The sequence below is a fragment of the Macaca nemestrina genome, chromosome 6 (assembly GCF_043159975.1).
Source record: "Macaca nemestrina isolate mMacNem1 chromosome 6, mMacNem.hap1, whole genome shotgun sequence".
In the NCBI taxonomy this organism is placed as follows: domain Eukaryota; kingdom Metazoa; phylum Chordata; class Mammalia; order Primates; family Cercopithecidae; genus Macaca; species Macaca nemestrina.
In genome coordinates this window covers 142,301,423-142,317,507 of record NC_092130.1, presented here as the reverse complement: position 1 = coordinate 142,317,507, position 16,085 = coordinate 142,301,423, and the positions used below count along the sequence as shown (strand labels likewise).

Genomic DNA, 16,085 nt, shown 5'->3' with positions numbered 1-16,085 from the left:
AAAATGGAGGAATATCATTAGCTCAGTTAGACATGGGCTTGCAATATTTGGAGGTAGATTTTCAAAGTTCAAAGGAAAAACAGAAGGTTGGGAGACTCCTGTGAAGACATTCTGACAACAGCTCTGATGGTCCAAAACTGGGAGGGGTGGTCATACGAGTCAAGTGACTGCCCAAGGTGCTCTCTGGATATCCGTCAAAAGAGGGAAGGAGTCGTCACATGGTGGCCAAAACCTATAAAACTGGAGGTACATTCTGGCATTGATTCTTAGTAGCCGTGTAGCCTTAGACAAGTTGAATAACTGCTCTGTGCCTTCATTTCCTCATCCTTAAACTGTTTGTGAGAAGTCTTCCTCCATTGGGTTGTTGTAGAATCAAAAAGATAATGTATGCAGAGCACATTAGCATCGTGCCTGGTGCAGAGTAAGCATTCCATGTATACACAGTATTTGTTGCTGCTGTAGAAACAACAGTAAGTATTTCACTTGTAAAAATATTTTTTAATAAAGGGAGGGAAATTAGGGGAAAAACCAAAAACATTTTCCATAATTCCATTTTCTATATAAGTCTCCTTGGCATGTTTAGAGAATTCAATCAACAGAGAAAAACACCAAAGGAAAATCTGAAATCTCCTGCCTCCATGAAACCTGCCCCCCTCCTCTTCCCAAATGTAACCACTACTAAAAGTTTCTTATGATTACTTACAGAATAACATTCCAAAGTTTCATGTTTAATTAAGTGCTAAATAAGATTTAAAAAAAATAGTGGTAAGTAAAATAGGGTGTGTGGTGCAATATAAATTGATGACAGAATCAAAAGAGAAACATATTTAATTCTCCTCTCTTTCTCTCCCTTTATTTCTGCCTCCCTTTTTTCTTCCCTCCCTTTCTCCCCATCTCTTTTTCTTTGTCCCACTGTCAAGTAGAAGACTGAGGTTCCCTGGCCTGAGAGAAGTGAAGATCCAGCCATGAGAGGAGCTAGCCAGTGAATCTGGCCCATCTCAATGATAGTAAGTTTGAGGGCCATTGTGAATTTCATCTCTGGGAACTGAGAGGACCCTGGATGAAGCAACTCATTGTGTTTAAGGAACTTTGGTGATGGCTGAAAACTGGATCCCAATTTTCACAAAGTGGATCAATGTGGATGCCTCAGATAATAGTCACTGCAGTATAGAACTTGAGCAACCTTCTAGAATGGGTTACTAAAGAAGATGTCAGTGCCTGGAAAGGGAGATTTTGAGAGCCAAGTTGGACTGGACCATCCTCACTCTCTTTCCTCACAGGTTCAATTGACTTGACCACGAATCAATAAGGAATGTTGTAGACATACTGGGTCTGGATTTCATAAGGCAGTTGACAAAGTTTCCCATGAGATCCTCATGGGAACTAAACAATATGGCCTGAGGGATAAGGAGATTTATGTGACTTTCTAGTTAGCTGAACTGCCAGGGGTAAGGGGTGCTGGGAAATGGTCCATGTCAACCTGCCCAAGATCTGGAAGGTGGTGTCCAGAAAACATCATCTGCCTCATCTTATTCAACAAGAACATGGCTGGCAGGAGATTTTAACCTTATTTGACATACTTTTTTTTTTTTTAATGGAGAGCGTGTTTTAATGTTAATGTGTAAATGAAAATTAACTGTTAAGAAATTTAATATCCTTTTGATCTCTCCCCATTCCTGCCAAGATAAACTCCAATCATGTAAGGTTCTTATGCTTCATTGATTGCAAAATGGCTACAATTATTCATCCCTTCCTATATAGAGAGGCTTTGCAATAAGACTTTGCAGCACCTGCCATCAAGAGGTAGTCTATGCCCTTGTCCTTTGAATCTGAAGTGCTCTTGTGACTTGCCGTGGTCAATAAAATGTGGCAGAAGTTATGATATACCAGTTCCAAGCCTAGGTCTGAAGTGGCCTGTGTGTTTCCACTCTTCCTGGCAGCACTGTATGAACCAGCTCAGGCTAGCCTGCTGCACAGTGGGAAACACATTGCCTTCTCACCCAGCCAACAGCCAGCCGACTGCCAGCCTGTGAGTGAGGCCACTCAAAACCTGCCAGCCCCCAATCTGCCACTCCACCCCTGACACATGAGTGAGCCCAGTGGTGATCACACAGGCCCCAGCCAGTTCACCAGAGCTTTGCAGCTGACTGGTTGACTCATGAACAGTAATAAAGGCTTATTGTCTGAAGTCACTAGGTTTTGAAGGTGTGTTGTTAGGTAGCAAAAAGCCAATTATTATAGGCCCGCACATATCTGTCCTACTTTAGCTCTTGTCTTGCTACTCGGGCTCTCGTATTCCATGCGCCGGCCATGCTGTGAACAGACTGTATGTCAGCTCCTCCACAGTTTTGCAAACACAAACCTCTGCCTGTCTATCTTCCCACCTCCCATACCCATCCTTCTTCATGTGGCTAATTCCTGCTCATCTTCTGAGACTCATCTCAGGCACCACTTTTGGTAATCTAGGCAGCATTCCCTGAGATCCCTGTTCTCCGACCTCTTCCCACCCTGGTTGAGTGCCTCTCCTCCTGCACACTGCTGATGGTCCTAATCTATGCCTTTGACATGCACTTACCCTAGCTTAAAATCATCTGTTTACTCAGCTTCCTATTTTCATTTCACTATGAATTGTTTGAAGGTAGCAATCATGTCCTTTATCTGTTATTGCAACAACTAGTACAATTCCTCAAAAATAGTTGGTGCTCTGTAAATGTTTGTTAAATGATATGAATTAAATTTTTTTTTTTTTTTTTTTTGAGACGGAGTCTCACTCTGTCGCCCAGGCTGGAGTGCAGTGGCGTGATCTCGGCTCACTGCAAGCTCCGCCTCCCGGGTTCACGCCATTCTCCTGCCTCAGCCTCCCGAGTAGCTGGGACTACAGGCGCCCACAACCACGCCCGGCTAATTTTTTGTATTTTTTAGTAGAGACGGGGTTTCACCGTGGTCTCGATCTCCTGACCTTGTGATCCGCCCGCCTCGGCCTCCCAAAGTGCTGGGATTACAGGCGTGAGCCACCGCGCCCGGCGAATTAAATTTTTAAAAATTGAGTACATTTAGTCTTGAAAAGAGAAGTGCGTTAGTCCGTTTTCATGCTGCTGATAAAGACATACCCGAGATTGAGTAATTTATAAAGTAAAAGAGGTTTAATGGACTCACAGTTCCACATGGCTAGGGAGGCAGAAGGCAAAAGGCACATTCACATGGTGGCAAACATGTGAGAATGAAAGAACCACGCAAAAGGGGTTTCCCCTTATAAAACCATCAGATCTTGTGAGACTTATTCATTATCATGAGAAGAGTACGGTGGAAACTGCCCCCATGATTCAATTATCTCCCACCAGGTCCCTCCCACAACATGTGGGAATTATGGGAGCTACAATTCAAGATGAATTTGGGTGGAGAAGCAGCCAAACCATATCAAGAAGGTATAAACGGGCTGATAGAGTTAATAAATATACCATTAGGCTTGAGAATAGCCAAAGGTTACCAATTAGATCTTCCTTGCTCCAGAGGAACCAGTTGGTAAGTTTTAATTCCTTTAGCCATTTATTTCCAGCAGGTAACATGTATTCCTCAAAACAGATGTCACCACTGACCAACACCATTGTCTGTAAAGGAAGGCTGAATAAAACCTTGAGCACCCCCATTAAGTCTTTCTTTTACATGGGAACAAAGATCATGCAGTATAAAGTCTCCAAGGCCCATCTTCCACCCACAACTGAGTTATTGATTCTATCATTTTAAAGAAATCAGAAAGAGGCAATCCTAAATATAATGAATTCATGGACAGCATTTATTGATGACCTCAAGGAAAAGACTTCAAAGCAACATAATCATGTTCTTCAAATAACTTTTTTAGGAGCTGTCATATGGGAGAAACTTACTGTCTATGGCTCCCAAAGGCAGAGTCTGGACCAATGAAGGTAAAATTCAGAGAGATGCATGTATGGATTTCCTAATAATTAGATGTGTTTTAAAAAATGGAGTGAGCAGGTCTTGAGAAACAGTGCTTTCTTTGTCCCTAGAGATGTCCAAAGAAAGGTTGTTCGATAATATACCTGCAAAGCTGCAACAAAGTTTCATGCTATGGGAACAGGTGGAGTTCCTTCTAGTTTGCTATTAATCAAAAGATGGCTCTATTTGGGGATTGCCACAAACCTTTTCCCACAAGCTATTTGCTAGAAAACTACATCCCCTGACCAGAGGTGACCAACTAGGACTGGGGGTGGACACTTGACATCATCCTGAACTTCAAAGATAGAAATTTGGGTATGGAGGGGACTGCCTTCTGGCGTGCCCAGAGAGGAATGTAGGAAGCTTCTCTGCAGAGAAATACAGTAATAAATGCTGATTGAGCAGCTACTGTGTGCCAGGCACTGTGCTAAGCATGGGCAAGCCTGAGGGAAACAAACCAAACAAAATCTTTGCATTCATGAAACTTACATGTAGTAAAAGCCATGAAATAAAAATGAGAGGCAAGGAGAAAGCAAAAGAGCATGGCCCCTGAATGCTGCCTTTGGGCTCTGTGAGAAACTCTAATGATTCTCCAATAAATTTCCTGCGTTGCTCACACCGACTGGAGCTGGTTTCTGTTTGCAACCCCACTGGTCTTAACTGAGACCCCATACTAAGTATATTGACTCAGTATCCATTCTGTTCATAAACATTTAGGGGCGGGAAAAGAAAGGGACCTTTTTTAAGATCAATAGGTCAGAAACTAGTGAAAAAGGAAAAAGATTTTTTCTCACCATCATTCCGTATATCAGTTCTTTAATTTAGGGTCTTGGGGATTTTAGTTGCCATAATAAGGAAGACCGAGGGAAGCTGTTTCCCCAGATACTCAGGATGGCAGAGCAAAGGTTATATGATAGGCAGAGTTTTATGTTCTCTACTGCATCCAGGTATTATTATTATTTTATATTTCTACATAACTGCATGATAAGCAAGGAAGTACATTCTCCACCCAGGCTTATAATAATAAATAAAATCATTCCAAAACAAGAAAAGAAAAAAAAAGCTGTTCCCCCCAAGAGCTTAGTGGAGAGAGGCAAGTGAAACAATACAAGACAGAAATGTGGTCTGAGATGAGTCCAGGGAGTTTTAAATAGACCGTGTTAGAGCATGGTCGGGTTTCCAGGGGCTTTTTGCGAGAGCAGAGAGAGTTATTTGGATGGCGACCAGGCAGGCGTGCTCAGCAGAGGGGTACAGGTTTCTAGGACAGTGTGTACCCTATTCTCCAAGGAGCCTCTGTTCCTTAGACTTTTAGTTTTGGAATCTTCAACTTATTAAGTAACATGGTAAGAGAGAGATTTAAAAAGAAAAAACTCACCATGCCATTTTGCCAAATCTGCTTTTATTTTAATGACTCCTGCAGTGAGATGCAGATCTTCTTTCAATTTTCTACTTGCTGATTAATTTCCTGTTGACTCTGAACATCACTGAAAGCCTTCTGAAGCAGAAATAGCCTTAATGCAAGTGATTCTTGGTTATGGGGTTGAGTCATTTGGGGCCAGGCTTTGGGGGCTTCCTCTGAGCTATGGGTGGGTGGGTGGTTTTTGGCACTTGTTAATTTAATATGTGTCCATTTGTAAACATGTTCACCAGAGTCATTCTTCTCCTGCTTCCCATGTCCCGGGAGGGTTGGCCTCATGTTCATCTCTGGAGGCCCAGTACTAGCCTACGCTATAGAATCTCTCTGCCCTCATTCTCCTGCCCAGCTACCCTTCTTTGACTTTTTCCATTAGTGTTGACATTTTCCTCTCTCCCCTTGTTACGGTTCCTAAGTTTGAGGCCTTCCACCCAGTTATCATTACCTCCTGGAAAGAAAACATTTTATGTTAGTCATGGACATTTGAGTGTGAATTTAGGTCAGGTTACTGCTCCTAAGGGCACTTGAGTATCAACCCTTGCATCTGAAGGGTAGGGAGGTAATAGACCAGTTGTTCAAAGATTCCACCCTACTTCTGGTTCTGCAGCTAAATGGCTGGGTTTCCTGGGTCAGATACTTTACTTCATGGAGTCTCAGTTGTAAAAAAATCTATTAACGTAAGTTTAACTAGATGATTTTTAAAGCTCTTTCCTGCTCTTAAAGCTATGAACTTCTAGTCCCAATATTAGAGGGGGATATCTGAGGAGAGTTGGAGCCCCCCCGCCCCGACCTCTCAGCCAATCATATTGTTCTCTGCCTCCATCATCCAGACGCCAAGAGATCCTAAGGCACCTTCTGACAACTGTGATCCAATGTCCCCCGCTTTTCTCTTGGAGTTTTTGCTAGGATTTTATGCAAGAAAAGGCCCACTCTTTATTCTGGGTAACATTCTTAGTACTGAAATGAGAAAAGTTCCTCGTTCCCCTCACAGGGTGTGCGATGGGGGTGTTGCTCACTTCTTCAGTGTCCCACTGCTCAAACCCCTAGGGGAGCGTACAGAAGGGGAGGCTGTGGTGCTCCGACCCCATGGCAGTGTCTAGGGGTGAATGTTTACAGCTCCTGAAGCCCCAGTGGGCATGTGTTACAGGGTGCTCTTTTAGTTTAGCCATCTGTAGGCGGCTTGCGTTAGCTCAACTAGACCCCCTTCCTTATCACAAGGACAGAGGGGCTTCTGTATCCCGGGGTTTCTTGCCTTGGTGTACCAGAGGAATCGGATCACACCTGGGCTTGGAGAATGAGAGCAAGGTTTTATTGAGTACAAGTAGCCAGCAGCAGATGGGGGAGCCAGAAGGGAGTTGGTTTTCCCCTGGAGTCAGCTGTGGTGGCCCAGGCTCTCCTCCAACTGCCCCGGCCAAACTCCACCTCATTCCACCTGTGAATGGCCTGCCGGTGGACGGCCTGTGGTGTGCAGCCGGCATGCTCCCCTAGACTTCCTCTCGCCCTCCAGCCACATGTGTCTTCTTCCACTGATGTGCTCCTCTCAATGTCTGGCCGCCTGTGTCTGCCTGCTAGGGTCTTGGGATTTTTATAGGCACAGGATGGGGGTGTCGCCGGCCAGGGCAGTCCTGGGAAATGCAAAATTTCAGCAGGAAGGCAGGAGTGCCTGTCCTCACCTAGGTCCCTGGGGATAGAGCCCTAGCCAGAGACCACGCCTTCCTCTACCCAGCACTTCCCTTCCCCCGTTCCAGATCATTTAAAAGGACCACAGTCTTCCCTTCCCGGCACTCCCGTATAGTATGAATATTATAACTAATATTAGTATCCCTATTACTAACTTCCTCACACTCACCTAATACAATGTGACCAACAAATAAGTTTAAAACTAAGAAATGTGAAAACACACATTTAGTTGAAGCTTAAAGCCTGTAAACCAACAAGTATCTGAGACAAGCCTCAGTCAATTTAGGAAGTTAATTTTGCTGGGGTTAAGGACATGCCTATGACACAGCAGCCTCAGGAGGTCCTCAGGACATGTACCCAAGGTGGTCGGGGCACATCTGGGTTTTATACATTTTAGAGAGACACGAGACATAAAAAAATATATATGTAAGATGTACATTGGTTTGGTCCGGAAAGGCAGGACACCTCGAAGTGGGAAGGGTCCAGGTCTTAGGTAGATAAAAGACAAATGGTTGCATTAAACATCAGGGCAAAGGAAGCAATCAGACATGCATTTGTCTCACTTGAGCAGAGGGATAACTTTGAGTTTAATTTCCTTGTGGGCAAAGTGTGAGGGAGGTGTGTAACTTTTTTTATCTTAGTAGCTGTTTTAGGAATAGAATGGGAGGTAGTTTTGCTCTAAGCAGTTCCCAGCTTGACTTTTCCTTTTGGTTTAGTGATTTGGGGTTCCCAAGATTTATTTTCTTTTCGCAAGCCTTTCTGTAGAATTGCCATCCGCCTCTTGTCTCCTGGTGTGCGTTCGTTGGATAGCGCTCTGGGCAGTGGGTTCCAACCTTGGCTGCACAGTAAATTTCCTGAGAAGCTTTTATTTCTTTTTGTTGTTGTTATTGTTTGTTTGCTTTTTTTATTAGAGATAGGGTCTCACTCTCACTCAGGCTGGATTGCAGTGGGCGATCCTAGCTCACCTCAGCCTCGAATTCCTGGGTTTAAGAGATCCTCCTACCTCAGCCTCCCAAGTAGCTAGGGACTACAGTCCCACACCACTACACCCAGCTAGTTTGTTTGTTTTTTTAAAAAAATAAGGTCTTGCTATGTTGCCCAGGCTGGTCTCAAGTCAAACTCCTGGCCTCAAGCAGTCCTCCCACCTTGGCCTCCCAAAGTGCCGAGATAACAGGCATGAGCCACTGTACCCAGCCCTGAGGAGCTTTTAAAAGCCCCACGCACAGGCCACCTGCTGACCCAAAGACATCAGCCTCTTTTCCTGCAGTGGGACCAGACAGTAGTGTTCTGAAAAGTCCCCGTAATTCCAATCTTCACCAGAATTGGAGATCTCTTTAGGGCATACACAGGACTTGAGGAACATCTGAGGTGGAGCTATGTCATCAAACCCCTGTGTGGATGAAGGCATTACCTTGGCTTTTTTCTTTGTCTTAAAACCTACATAGATTAAGAAGTGTCCTTTTTATTACTCTGTGTTTCACTGGGGAAATCATACTTTATACCTTTTCTCTCAATTTCTTCTTTTACGTTGAGTAACCCACATGTTGGCCTCCTGGGAGTCCCAGGTGCCTCAGACTTGAGGATCTTCCTGTTCTCTCGTATGTTCAATTAACTTTCGTTAAGCCTTGTGTTCAGCCAACACATCTGAGGATTCCTGAGGGACACATGTTTCCACTGACACCTCTTCCTGCTTCCCCTAAACGTTCTCTCTGTGCTCTCTGTGCTATCCCCTGTAAGCATCATCTGTCTTCCTCATTATTTTTCTCCGTTACCAGTACCATTCCTATTACTTCATTCCCTCAAAGCACCACTAACAAAAGACTGTACGTGCAACAGACTTTCACGGATAGTTTAGTGATAATGCAGGATTATTACCACACAGAACAGTGCAGGCATCAACTTAAAACTGAACGTCAGACATCGCCAGCCTAACATCCAGCGGCTGCGGAAAATTCCAGTCATGTAGAATTATTTTTTACTTTTTCGGTCACATCCACTCCAGAGGCTTTTTCATCTTTTCTCTAGCTCTTAGGCTCAATTTGCCCAAATTCCTGATACTTATTTTATGCAGGGATAGTCAGCTTTCCACATCCTCAGTGAAAGTAGCCTTTGGCTGACTTTGACACATCCCTCTGAACATTCACTCAGCTAACCCAAGTGCCAAAAGCACAAAGCGATGCACAAACGTTCCTCTTACATCATCCCTTTAACCTGGTCATCTTTCCACGCAGAGCCACCCTCCCAGGTCATGGCTTCCAACTGCCTGCCCTCTTTGTTCTGTTGTGCTCATTGTAGTCTGAAATCAATTCCTTGATTTAACAATCAGTCCCCGAGAAAATAGCGCCAGACCAATCACTATGTGATGTGTCTGCTAGGTACTGGCGGGGGCAGCAGAACCGTAAACATTAGAGCTGGGAGGGACTCAAGGACCATCTAGCTCCTCACTGGAGATGAGTAGAGTTGAGATCAGCTTCATGTCAGGCCGAGGGTGGAGTGGGTCGTGGTGGGAACTCAGGCTTCCTGCACTCACAGTCAGAAGCACAGTGGTGTGACCCTGGGCAAGTTACTTAACTTCTCTGTGTTATTAGTAGCTCTGAGGCTAAAAATAGAACCAGTTCATCGGGCGGATGGAATAAATGAACTGACGCAGGCAAAGTACTTGGAGAAGTGTCTGGTGCATGGCACATGCTCAATCAGATCATGACCCTGGCCATGGGCCCCACAGCCAGTTAGGAAAAACCAGATGGAGAACTCAGGCTCTTTGGCTTCTGGTTCCCTGTTCCCTATGCCTCTTTCTCTGCCAGCCCACAAAGGATAACACACAGGCGAGCCCACAGGGACTTGCCATCTAGCTGGATAAACAAAACAAAGACACCTGAAACAATCAGGGGCCACCATTAAGAAATAGATAAAGGGTCAAAGCAGTGATTCTCAAGCTTGATTGCACATTAGCATCACCTGGGGAATTTTTCAAAGTCCTGATGCCCAAGCTATACTCAGACCAATTAAATCAGAATTTCCAGAGGCAGGGCCCAAGCATCAGGATATTCTAAATCATCCCAGGTAATTTTAGTATGCAGCCAGGGAAGAGAATCACTGGCTCGAACAATCCTGACAGCTTGATGGGCAATCTCAATTCAAAGAGTTAATTTGCTCCCAATTTTTTCCCAAACACAAGTACTTGGAAAGCCTCATCTTGTCCACATTTTTCTTTTTTTTTTACTCCTCATCCAATCATTACTTTTTAAAAGCTCTCATTGATTAGACCTTCACTGTGTGCTAGGCTAGACACTTCTCATGCATTACCTCATTGTCCTAACACAATAATCCTATTAACCTGTACCATAATTAACCCTACTTTACAGATGTGGAAACTAAGATCTGGAGAGATGCAGTCATTTGGCCAAGATGACACAGTTAATGTGCAATAGATCTGGGACTTGAGCACAGGCCTTCTGACACAGAGCCCACAAGCTCTGGCCTGTGAGGCATCCTGGTGTCTCACGTGCCACCCACAAATTTGAGGGCAGAAATTTCTCTAACATCTCACCACCAGCACCACAGCCTCCACCTCCTCTAGCATCATGATTCAAATCCATGCTGGTCATTTTTATAAAATATAGATTTTTGTTTTGCTTCAATGCCCCTACTCTAAGAGATTGACTATCCCCTTTCTCTGCCTTTTCTCACTTAAAAATTGTTAGCACAGCATACGGCAAAGCGTGGTTCTCACTTGCCATGTATCCATCCTAGTCTTCCAGAGCACATTTATTTTGCTCTCAAAAGTCTTCATCAAACAAATTTGCGTTTTCTTTTCCTTTCTAAGGCCAAAGTCCCTATTATGGATGTATTAATTATCTACTGCTGTGTAGCAATATCACCAGAACTTTACTAGCTTAAAACAGCACACATTTATTATCTCACAGTTTCTATTGGTCAGGGATCCTCCACCTAGGATCTCATAAGGCTGTAATCAAAGTGTTAGTTGGGGTGGGTCTTAACTGAGAAAGAACCCAGTTCCGAGCTCATTCGGGTTGCTGGCAGCATTCAATTCCTTGCAGTTATAGGACTGAGGGCTCCCATTTCTTGTTGACTGTTGGTCAGAGACAGACTCTCAGCTCCTTGCCACACCGTACTCTCTGTGGGCAGCTCACGATGCTGCAGCTTTCTTCTTCAGAGGCGGCAGAGGAGGGTCTCCTCATGAGGCAGTAATTACAATTGTACAAACGGTGGTCACCTACATATAATTACTTTTGCTGTATTGTGTTGATTAGAAGTAAGCCACAGGGCCCACCCACACTCAAGGGAAAGGATAAGGGCACGATAAGGGTGCGAAGATCATGAGGCCACCTTAGAGACTGTCCTCCACAATAGGTTATGGATGCCTTTCTGCCACTCTGTCTGAATGTTTTCTCTTTTTTTTCTATCTCCACTCTCCCCGGTTCTCAGTCTTCGCCCAGGTTGCCCCCGGGTTTGGAATGCAAAGGAAAGTGACATTTATTCCATCCCCAACCCTTACTCTAAGGACAGGGAAAGCCATTTGGGTGGAAAACCTTCATTGTCAGTGAAGGTAACACAATATGACAATGTAACCCAGAGCAGGGAGAAGCCAAGTCCCTCCCAAAAAGTTTACAGCACTAAAAACAGGTTTCAATACTATTAAAGGGTTTCAGCACTAGTTTGCATGAAATAGAGCCAAATGTATGCAAATAGAAGGAATATGAGTTTTTCATGCAAATCAAACAGGTATATTTAGAAGGAAAATAATCCTTGTTATAATGAGGTGACTTTAAATTTGGAGATTCAGAGAGAGAACTAGTCACAGACCAGAGTAAAAGCCCTTTCATTCTTTCCCACGGGTCAAAGCTGTGTCCTATACGTATACAAACCCTCTCCAAGCCAGTGGTCTCAGAGGCCGGAGTAATAGACATGGGCCAAGCAGAAAGATCACTGGAGATGATGACTGAGGTTTCAAGACACTAGAAAGAACCAAACGGTGTAGGACTTGATTATTTTCCTATGCAGTGGTGGGCTTTATCTTAGCAAGAGAAGTAGAGGAAGAATGATCAGATAATACAGATGCTCCTTGACTTACAGTGGGGTTACATCCTGATAAAACCATCATTAAGTTGAAAATATCATAAGTCAAAATGCATTTGATACACCTATTGAACATCTTAGCTTAGTCTCATTTACGTTAAACGTGTTCAGAACACTTAATTAGTCTAGAGTTGGGCAAAATCTTCCGACACAAAGCCTATTTTATAATGAAGTGTTGAATATCTCATGTAACTTACTAAAGACGGTACACAGCAGAGCATTGGTTGTTTACTCTTGTGATCACATGGTTGACTAGGAGCTGCAGTTCACTGGCACCACTCAGCATCGAACGAGAGTACCCTGTTGCTTTCTACTGAATGTGTATCACTTTCATACCCTCTTGAGGTCCAAAGATTGTAAGTCAGACCATCATAAGTCAGGGACTATCTTTATATCCGAATTGGTTTCAGCTGTAAGAAACAGAAATTCCTGAGTGCAAGTGACTTAAATAAGAAAGATTATGTCTATCTCATGTTTAAGAGGTCTGGAAGCAGCCAGAGCTGGGCTGGTAAACAATCCATGGGGCAGAGAGTCTTCTTTAACTTTATGCCACATACACTTTTCATTTCCAAGGTAACTTCATGGTCCAAGTGGCTGCTGGAGCCCCAGTCATTACATCTGTCTCCCAGTCAGTGAGAAGGAAAAGGAGAGAAGAAAAACACCTACTCTTCCACTTAAGGATACACTGTGGAAGCTGCACATACACTTCTGTTAATATCCCATTGCCCAAAAGGGAGTCACAGAACCGCACCTAGCTGCAAGAGAGGTTGGGAAGTGTTGTCTTTATTGGGGGCAGCTAAGCATCCAGATAATCATCAGGGACTTAAAAGTGGGGTAAATGTCTACGGGTGGACGACAGTCTCCAGCTAAGGTGTGGTGGACATAAAGACGCACCACCCAGCTTCCACATGCAGGAAGGCCCCATTGCCCCACCCGTCAAGGGTGCAGGTGGTGGACAGCCTTCGCCTCTAGCCCTTCAGGTCTGCCTCAGCTGCAGAGAGACGCCTGGCCCAAGGGTTTGCTGTCCCGCAGGCAGCCCACACTCAATGGCTGATCGAGGTCGCCGCGTAGGGGCCTCCCTTTTAGCCCAGCATGGAACAGTTCAAGTAGGCCATGTAAGCTCCACAGCGCCCCTTGCGGTTGACTGAGGTTGCTATTGGTCACTTTGAAGTTCTTCATCCCAATCCTACTCTGTTCCATCCTTTTTCCAGATGTTGACCCCAAGGACACTGCCTGATAAACATCCTGTGCTCTTAACTCTGTCTCAGAGTCTGCTTCCCAGGGAACCCCACCTGCAATAACAGGGGGAATGAAGACTTAAGAGAAACAACTGTAAGATGTAAAGAGAGAAGAGTGAGGAAATAGGGAAGTTCATAAAAGACTCTGGAGTAGTCAGAGTTCTCCAGAGAAACAGACCTATTGGATGGGGATATACCGATGGGATGGAGATCCATGTACATATATAAAGAGAATTACTATAAGGAATTGGCTCACGCAGTTATGCAGGCTGTTACAGTGTGGACTGGTAGGCTCGGGACTCGAGTTACCTACCATCCCTTCTTCAACTATCCTTACCCATATTTGACCTCCCAGAACTCCTTTTTGTTCTGTGTAGATCTAAGTTAGATGTAGGTTAGTGTTATTTCTATCAGATTACTGGCAGCACAACTTCAGTGATGATTTCTATTCTTTGAGATGAACCTACAAGGGCCAAGGCTGGTTCTGCAGCCTATGTACGTTCAAAAAAGTTGAGACATTTTCATATCATTAAAAGTACATTTTTACCATAAAAATGTAGGTGATACAGTAACTTCCCCGTCCAAAAAATATCTACTGTATATACTCTGTAAACGATAGTGGGAGATCTGGAAAATCAATTGCTTGCCCTGCATTTCCAGGATGTATCCAAAATACAATAAAAGAAACTTAGAAGACTTGAAAGATGGTTTAGAGCTGAGCAGGCTTGCACTGATTAAAAAGCCCAGTCCCCCTGGGAAACTGAGACTCCAAGAAATAACATGATATGTCCACACCCAAACAGCTAGTTAGTTGTGGAGCCGGGTTTTGAGCATAAGCCTCGACTCCTGTGATAGAATGTAAACAGTACTCAGGTTTTCTTGACTTCTTATTTCCATTCAGTGAAGGCATCATTTTTACAAAAACAATGTCACATGCAAATGGGACTTTCCAGTGTTTGCTGATGGATTGGCAAACAGTACTTAGATTCTCACTGAAACCCAAGTTTTCTTCTCACTACATGCACAATGGGATCATCAGTTCCCTTTCCCAGGCACAGAGCAGGGAAGAGAGTTCTGCTAATGGGTCCCAGTTCCTTGGGGTCAGCCCAAATTGCCCCAAGCTTTAGGGATTTGCAGTACCAGACATTTGATTGGATTATTCAGTAGTCATCTCCTCTCCACCCCCAAACCCCTGTCAAAAGCGCAATAAGGCACATCAAAAAGGCATCTTTAGAAAGAAGTTTTAGTATACCTTCTGGAGACAAAGCTAAGCTTCCGGTGTTGCAAACCAACAGTGGCTCTCGTAGTCCCTCCCTCCAGGAAAATTAATAATACATGAGGATTTTCAGGAATTGCTAGAAGTATGCTACCCACTCTTTCCAGATTTCCTGGAAGAAGACTGATTTCTGTCTGACAAATAAGTTCATTAAGCATGTAATGAAAATTTAATTTGATTTTCAGACCTTTGCGAATGTATCCTATTCATCAACCCATTCGTGAGAAAAAAGAATCCTTTGATGGACCTTGTGTCCTGATGCTTTGTTTGGAAATGCAGGGGCTGCAACCCAATGTAAAGAATGAGCTGAAGACAAGAAAGCAACCTGAGCACCTCCATGCTGGCCTGGTCTCGGCTCCTCCCACCTCCACCCAGCCCCCACGTCCTGGACGGCAGGCAGGGCAAACTTCTGTGCTTCACTCAACACACATGCATGGGGAGCATTCTTTCTTCCCACAAGGCAAATTTCATTTTTGCAGAAAATGTGTCTGACTCACTTTCTCCTCTGAGGGTTACGAGATGTCCTGCTATAGGTCACAAGGTCAGCTGAGTCATGAATGCCAAATTGCCGGCTGTGCTCATCCAATCATATTTAACATTCAGAAGTGCCATGAAACCCCCATACCCACAAAAACAGCTTAACTGCAGGGCCCAGACCAAATCAGTAGCGGGGGTGGTTTCAATGCTGTTCTCTCAGACATTTTCCCCTGAACCCCAATCTTCACCCCCCAACCCTCTGGTCATCATCTCCTATCATCCTTCCCTCCTCTCCTTCTTCTGTCTCTCTGTCCCTGCATTTCCAGTCTGGTTAAATCTGAGTTTCGACCGGGAACGGTGGCTCACGCCTGTAATCCTGGCACTTTGGGAGGCCGAGGCACGTGGATTATGAGGTCAGGAGTTCAAGACCAGCCTGGCCAACATGGTGAAACCCCGTTTCTATTAAAAATACAAAAATTAGCCGGGCATGGTGGTGGGTGCCTGTAATCCCAGCTACTCAGGGAGGCTGAGGCAGGAGAATTGCTTGAACCCAGGAGGCGGAGGTTGCAGTGAGCGGAGATCGTGCCACTGCACTCTAGCTTAGGCGAGAGTGTGAGACTCTGTCTCAAAAAAAACCCCAAAAAACTGAGTTTCAATGTGCAGCGTGATTTATTCTCTTTCTCATGATTGCTGTCAATTCCTGGCTGCATGAACAAGGATCTCGCCAACAATCCTGAGCCAGAGCGTTCTGAGCTCCCCACCCTTTCTTCCTGTCACCTTCCGATTCATTTCCTGTAAGCTGTGACCCTTTCTTGGGAACATTAATTAGCCATGATGCTTTTTTATCAGAATTCTAGGAAAACGATACCGGTATGACTCACACTTCTGCTGTTTAAACAGTATTTACTATATTTGAGTGCGGCAGATGAGCTTTTTGCAGCGTGCT

General features: G+C 44.4%; 1 long non-coding RNA gene across 3 annotated transcripts in view; it reads left to right on the top strand.

The window, feature by feature from the left end:
- Window positions 1-16,085, top strand: part of LOC105473103 (uncharacterized) — a 46,012-nt gene that overhangs the window by 12,412 nt on the left and 17,515 nt on the right. For all 3 annotated transcript variants that reach the window (XR_011625062.1, XR_011625061.1, XR_011625063.1), the window contains one exon: window positions 924-1,007. This is a non-coding gene — a long non-coding RNA (uncharacterized lncRNA). The remainder of the gene's footprint in view (window positions 1-923; window positions 1,008-16,085) is intronic.